General features: G+C 40.3%; 1 long non-coding RNA gene across 1 annotated transcript; it reads right to left on the reverse strand.

Moving 5' to 3' along the window:
- Nucleotides 1-1,533: 1,533 nt before the first annotated feature.
- LOC131378597 (uncharacterized) lies at nt 1,534-3,925 on the reverse strand. Its single transcript, XR_009208116.1, has 3 exons — nt 3,791-3,925; nt 2,097-2,230; nt 1,534-1,619 (listed from the first exon to the last, which is right to left on the reverse strand). It is a non-coding gene; the product is annotated as an uncharacterized LOC131378597 (long non-coding RNA).
- Between the last annotated feature and the right edge of the window lie 3,872 nt (nt 3,926-7,797).

A 7,797-nucleotide genomic window follows, 5' to 3' on the forward strand; every position in this document is an offset into this window, starting at 1 on the left:
CGGTGGAAACTCCCGGGCTGGTGGCTGGAACGGCGAGGGTCCCCAGCAGGCAGGGGGGGTGTCCTGGCAGGAAAAGGGAGCGGGGTGTCCCGGCAAAGTGAGCAGTGCTGAAGAAGCCGCGACAGCTGGGCAGGGCTGGCCCAGCTCCAGCAGGGCAGGCGAAGGAGCTCCGAATTCCTGGGGGCTCCAGCAGATGATGGATGGTGGTAGAATTCCCAGGACCGGACCCTCTGTTAACAGTGAACTCCTCACGCAGCCAGCAGCTGCCTGACCATCCTCTCTGAAACCAAGAGAAGAAGAAACCACCCTCAGCTCCTGGAGACCCTGAGCCTTTCCCTCCACCCGCCCCCCGCCCCCCTCCAAAATAAGTGATCTACTTCTTTTGTGTAGGTCAAGTACCCTTTAAGTATCAGTATTTAGTCTCTTAGCAACTTATAGGGGGGAAAAATTCTATAGGGAAAGAAAAAACCCCAAAACTAAACTTAATCCACAGCAAATGGGTTACACCATTCTTCCTCAGAATGAAATGTTGGCTATTAAAACATCTTTTAGGTATGTTGCAGATGTAGGAGGATGTAGAAGAAATCATGAAACTGGAACATGGATCTTCTAGTGAATGCCCTGATTCTTGAGCTGCCAGCAGACACCAGCTCTTCTGTTTGCACTGCTTTTTTGCTTCACTTATTATTTTTCTTATTAGATGTCTAAGACTTTTTCAATCCCATCCCAAGTAATTTATCTCTGGAAGTTATTTTAACCATTATTTCTAAGCACCAATGCAATCCTACATAGAAAATGAAAATAAAATTATAAAAATAAGCCCAAGCTAATTTCTAAAGCTTAAGCTCAGGAAACTAACCTGAAACAAGGGAGATTGGACAAAAATACATAAGTTTCTAAGGCAGATATTTGATTTGCCAATGTAGCTTTGTTCACCTTTATCCTAAAACACAAATACATTACAGCAAAATCACATATTTTAATACCTTCTATTAAAAAGCTAGTTCTTTTATGGTATATTACCTCATACTTGTGGATGCTGAATGCAAAAGATCAGGCAGCAGCAGCACAGTGTCTGTGAAACTAAGTCACATAATGCTCTCGCACTGGCCTGAGAAACTGTGGCCTGAGAAATCGTGAGGAGGAATCCAAACAGCCCTTGGAGAAGGAAAACAACTTTTGCAGGTGTTGTCTCCTTGTAGTTTACTTGCAAGAAAAAGTCGAAGTGTGTTGATGCTAACTGTCCAATGATGGTGATGTTTTGGTTTGCTGCACAATGAAATTTTATTCTCTTGTACCTGTCTATAAAAGAGGACTTTGAAGAGTAAAGATCGCTCTCATTTGCTTCAAAGCTGGAGAGTCTAATGTCATTATTATCATCGTCCCTAATGCAATAGTGACACATACTCAAAACTGTGGTTCTCTTTGAGAGCAACAGAGTGTCTGCACAAGATGATCAGTCAATGACACATTTTTAATGGCTGTAACTTGCAGGTGAGCCAGCACAGACTCTTAGAACAGTTAGAAATGTAAGCACAAGGTGGGTTGACTCTCACCAGCAGCTAAGCCACCATCCTTTTGCATGCTCACACCACACCAGTGAGACCAGGGAGAAAAATCTTAAGGGCAAAACCAAGAAAAACTTGTGAGTTTAAATAAAAGCAATTTAGTAAGTGAAGTAAAAAAGAGAATAAGTGCTGCACAGGTAATCACTAAGCATTTCAGCACTGTCATGTCAATGCCCAGCCACATTCTGATCAGTGGCTAGTTTGGAAAAACCCTCTCGCTCACACACAGAAGTCTGAACACAATGTTATGTCTTGTTGTTGAAATGCATTGATTTGGTTTATATTATATTTCATCTGATTTGTAATCTGTATCACGTGGTTTGTCCTTGCTCAGCTGTAACCCAACTCTCTTCCACTCCCACCTTATCCCTGATTGGGCAGTGGCTTGTCCCTGCCTCTGGGCCCTGCCCCCTGGGGAAAAAGCCCCAGCACAGGCGGGGCCTCATCTCTCTATGGCACCCGTGAGCCGTCGAGAAGAGCTCCAGCCAGGCAGGGCAGGACTCGGGAATAAAAGCTGTTATATCCCACCTGGTGAGAGAAGGCAGACTCTTTCCTTTTGCCCTCGGCGGTCGTCTGGTCTCATAAAGGAATACCACATGTTGTGGAATACGGTCAGTCAGGGTCAGCTGTCCTGTCTGTGTCCCCTCCCAAGCTCTTCCCTCCTGCAGCATCTCAGAGTGTAAGAAACAGCAGAAGACTTGATGCTGTGCAAGCAACGCTCAGTAACTGCTAGAGCGCTCAAACATGTGCAGTGAACTCTATCAGTTCTGAAGAGGCCGACACATGTGACTAGCTATTCTGATGAAAAATATTCCAGGATGTTCCAGAACAGGGATGATTTCTATGAAGAAACTGTCCTGACAGAAATAACTTCAATCATGCTGAAACAGAAAAAAGACTTTAAGAAAGAAAACCAAAAAGTATATACATAGACATTTTCAGAAGCTCTATGTAAAATATTTGCCACAATACAGAAAAGAAAGTAAAGCAATTAGTCCCATGCACAATTTATACTTAACTCAGTTTCACAGATCATTCCTTAAAGCAGAAAAAAAAGATGTATTTTATGTAAATAAAAATCCATCCTCAGTACATGAGCAACTGTGAGTACTCACTGGAGAATTATTTGTACTACTGGAAGAACATTCAAAAATGAAAAATAATTAATGAAGTATTGATAACTTGATATTAAATAACAAGAAGAAATATAAGTTATTCATTGAAGCAGTTATTTGTTCTTTGAAGAACTACTTCATTTTAAGCTATCTTTTTTTAAAATCATTTTTCTGTCATTTTATCTGTGATGATGATGGCAGAGATGTAGTGCCTGTGTGTCCCTCCTAAAGCATACACCACCTATGTTCACAAACAATGGAATTCTAGGACAGTTTTTTTTAACACTGTTCTCCTGTTCAGCAAAATACTTCAGAATCCTGCATGTGAAGGGACATGACACAAACAACATCAGAAGTGAACCCATTAGCAAAAGGAATCAGCCATTACTTGATAATCACTAAGCAGTGTTATGCAATTCTTAAGTGGCTGTAAAGCACACTCCCTTGCTGTAGATGAAGAAAGGCAATCATAATTTCCCTGAACAAAGTAGCTGGTTATCTGGGAGTGCCTGTCTAGAACTATCAAATAGCAAGAAATGCTCCATCTTTTGTGTCTATGTGCTTTGAACAAAGATTTAAGGCTTCAAATGCACCAAAACCCCAGGTGACTAAATTGCTACCTCAAAACCTAATCTTCCTTTATTACTTTTTCAACTGGATATGGAAGTCTATTTTGAATAGAGCTTTCCAGACTTGCAATGGGATTGTGATCACATGTCACACAATGTTGAATGCACAGTCTAGAGCTTGGCTATAATTTCAGAAGTTACCCTTTATTTACACACCTTTTATCATAGGGTTCAAGGGTTCTTTCTTCAATTAAAGAAATCTAATGTGATCGCAATTAGTCTTGGTTTTGAAAGACAGTTGTCTGCCAGGAGAAACTAGAGCCTCCCTTGGAATGGAGAATGTAAACCCCCTCCCCTCCAATTATTATAATTTTGCAATTAGGGGCTTTCAGGCAAAGACATGGGAAACAGGAGTAACAGTTCTTTACTAGGAACATTAAAAATAAAAAGGAAAATACAAATGCAGTAGTACAAAAAATACAAGCAAGGAAGCAAACAAGGACACTGGAAAAAACCCTGACAGAGTCAGGGATACAACCTGGCACCCTGGTGATCAGGGTGTTGGAAACAGTCCAAATAAGTCCTCCTGGAGTAACAGATGTGGTTCTGTGGAGTAGAGATGGTCCTGTAGAAAATCCAGTGGTGGTGAGATGGGAACAGCCTTCCTCCAGGAATCCAGTGGAAAAACAGGATCCCTTGTGTCCTTCAGTCCCAGTTTTTATTTAGCTAGGAACAGCTGGCTCCTCCCCCACTGTGTGGAGCATCTCACAGTGGGATGATGGAATGTGTCATGTCATTGGTGGGCCCTAATGGCCCATTATCAGAAGATGTCCCCCTGGAGGATGGAGGAGTGGTGAAAGAGATACGAAACACTGCCCCACCTGGTTTTAATGGCTGGGCCATTATCAGAAGGCATCTGCCCCCCTCCCCCCTGGAGGAGCAAGAGGAGGACAAAACATCTCCCAAAAAACAGCCTTCAACAGATGAAATAAAATACACATTTCTAGGTTACATAATGCACTACATTAGCATAATTCAACATTTGAATTGAATGCTTGGTCTCAGTTCCTGATTTCAACACTCAGTATATTGTCCAAATGTGAAGTTCCTCAGAGTGTCAGCTTTGTAATTGACAGCCACAAAAAATGACTGAGGCAAACATGAAACTAGAATGACAAAATACCACATCAACTTTTCCATGATGATGCATTCTTTGTTTAGGAACTCTGTCTGTCAAAAAGTGATACAGAGACATTATTTGTTACACATTTACATTTATAATACAGAAGCAGAGAAAATTTTCTCTGGTTGTGCTATGTGTGACTCAGTAACTGCACTAATAATATTGCACCTTTATCAATAAAGATTCTTGTCATTGTAATGCATATGGTTCCCATATGCAAATACTATCCATAACCATCTCAAAAGGTTTGGTCCAAATTTATTGCCCTCTAAGCATTTCTTGTCTGGAACTGCAGATGTCAGCTCCATCATTCCTAGAGGAGGGATAGTTTGAAGTTAGCCACTTGTAATGGCCTTGTAAGGCCATTCAGCTCAAATTGCACTAGCACTAAAAGTGTAGGAAAGGGGTTAAAAAGGTTTATTTCAAATTATCATGTAATGCCACACCTGAAGAAATTAAAGAAAACAAAAGTTTAATTTTCTTATGCAAAAAGGTGCCTGTCCTACTGCCTCCTACTGCCCTCTTATTTCATTCTTGAATGTAAAATCTATGCTAATGTAACCACCTCAAGTACTAAGTTTGGCTCTGAGGAAATGATGTGATTCTCCTGTGAGTAAAATTAAGACATATCACTTTTTAGAAATAAAGATTCACAATAGGGTTACTTCTTTCCACAGTTCAGGTAAAAAATCATGTTTGCAGATAATTTTAAATTGCTGTTCAGTTTCAAAGCAGTCTGTTTCATCAGAGTGAAAAAAATACTAAATCTAAAACCACCTCCTCACCCAAAATTCTCTAAAAGCCTAAATAGCTTTTAGACAAGAAGAAAAGCCTTGGGATTATGTAATTGCTGTGTTCTACTACCCAAAGGGGTGCTAAAGAGAAAACAGAGTCAGACTTTTCTTAGAGATGCATGAAGTAAAGAGTGGAGATAACACGCACTGAAGAAGGGATATTCCAAGCAGACAGAAGGAAAAATTCTACTGTCTGAGCACTGTCACAGTCTGCCCAGAGAGAAAGGGCAATCTCCATCCTTAGAATTTTTCAAAAGATTTCATAAATAAATTCCTGAGCAAGACCTAGCTTTGAGGTCCATCCTGCCTGAAGCAAGATCTAGAGTCCAGATGACACTATTTATTTACTGTGGGATTTTGGCTAGAAGAATGTTCATACCAATGCCTTAAATTCTAGGTCTGGTAAGGAAGAAAAATAGCTGTATTTCCAGCAGAACCAGTGGAAAACACAAGGTACTTTGGGAGCAAAACACTTTTTTTTTTTTACCCTCCATTGTCTTTTGTTGCCATGCTATTTCAATTCGTTAAAAACACGAATGTTTTTACCTCTTACTAGCCAAATATAACATTATCACCGCTTCCCAGACAGTGAATTAAACACTCAAAGCAAAGCCCTAATTATCTTGGCCAAGGGTCAAATGCAGAAGCTATAGCAAATTTGAGAGCAGAAACAAGTCTTCTAAATACTATCCTAGAGCCTTAATTTTAAGTTTTCATTGTTTGAAAATTATTTATTTAAACTATTACCACAAAATGGTGAAGTAGTACCTGAGGTCACAAAGCATGCAAAGTACTGTTTGGTTCCTACTTCAGGCCTTGTAGCATAAAAATGTGTTATGTTGGTAATGTGATTTAATTTGAAAGCTAATACACCTTAACAAGGTCTAATGTGAATCCAAATAATCCTGCTGACTCTATTCCAGTACAGGCAACAAATAAAAATCCGATGTAACATTTACAATATTAAAATATTTACGCTGTTTGCAAGGAGCCTCTGCATGAAGCTCAATACTGAGTGGTGGACTAATTAGCACCTATAAATGTTTTATCAATGTCCACACTTTGGAATGAATTTGGAATCAGAACTTAGCCCATGCTACCTGGTCATAACTGATAAGGAGGCAGGCATTCTGTAGCAATTTTTCACCAGTATATCATGGATGAAATGACAATAAACTAAACAGATTGGAAGTGGGGGGGGGGGGGGGGGGGGGGAGGGGTGGGGAAGAGAAGGAAAAAAAGAGAGAAAATCTAAAGGGTTAGAAATAATTTTCCAAGAAAAATGACAATTAGTTAACTTGCAGAAATTCAAACTCCTATTTAGGTTTTGATTTTGACTAGAGAAATAAGCCTAATCCATAAAAACAAAAGGAAAAATAAAGATAGTTGCATAGCTTTTCCACTATTTCATTTAAAAATACATAACTTCATATTTCCTTTCAAATGGAAATTTTCAAACAAATTTGTCCCATAAGTGACAAATAAACTGACGTCTATTTTCCTGAGGAAAAGCATCCCATCCCCCACAATATTGTTGTGTCCCAACAGACGGCATCCTCACCAACACATTCCTACCATCTCTGCTTCCTTCCCCCCACCCATTGCCCTGGCAGAGCTCTCAGCCCCTCCTGTCCGCCTTGGCCACCAGAAAAGCCCGACAGGTTGGTCCTTCCTGTGCCCTTCAGACCCAGCAGTACACACAGCTGCCCGGTGCCTCTGCTGTGAGGAGCACACTCCAGCTCTGCTGCTGGTGCCCCTCTGCTCACCCCTCCCCAAGTTTCAGAACACTTAAAGCAGCTGTCTATCTTTGGTAGCTCTACTATCCTGTCAAGCCAAGTTTAGAAGGGGGTCAAAAGCTTGTAGGATTGAATGGAAAACTAAAAGCTCACTCAAATAAAAATCTTTAGGCAATTAGGATTAAAACACACAGTACTCTTATTTGTATTTTTCTATTAATAACAACCCAGTGATAGGGAGGGAGTATAGAATTTTAGCCAGCTACACTGTATTTTTAGTTAAAGTTACATGCAGAAACCGAAACAAGGCAGAAAATCTGCTCCCAGAATCCAGAATGCAGTCACTGGGAACTCACTTTAAAATGAACAGAAAGGCAGTATTGCTGCACCTAAAATAAGCGTGGGACATACTGATCTTACAGAATCTGAAGGATGAATGGAAAATGTGACTAAACCTTTTCTGGTTTACCTGATGGAAAAGAGTCAAGTGTACATACTGTTGATTACAGTGCTAAATTCATTGAGGACATCACAGATGTGTGAGTCATAATTGTCTACATGCTGCAAGCTTATGCTGTAAAGCCAGTCTCCTAATCCCCTTGCTGCTGCATTTCCTCACATCAATATTTAGGAGTTTTTTAATGACTTCTCGCTAACAGCTTTTTGTACCCAGGAAAAGTATGCTTTCAGGAAAATACTGCACATAGATGAGTGGCCACACTCACCTGGTCCTACTCAATCTGTCTTCAGCCAGGGCATTTATTTTCTTCCATATTTGTTCACAGTAGACTAGAGTCACTGAAAAATAAATGGGATTTTCAGAGAAAACAGC

The sequence above is a fragment of the Hirundo rustica genome, chromosome 1, assembly GCF_015227805.2.
Source record: "Hirundo rustica isolate bHirRus1 chromosome 1, bHirRus1.pri.v3, whole genome shotgun sequence".
Taxonomy (NCBI): Eukaryota; Metazoa; Chordata; class Aves; order Passeriformes; family Hirundinidae; genus Hirundo; species Hirundo rustica.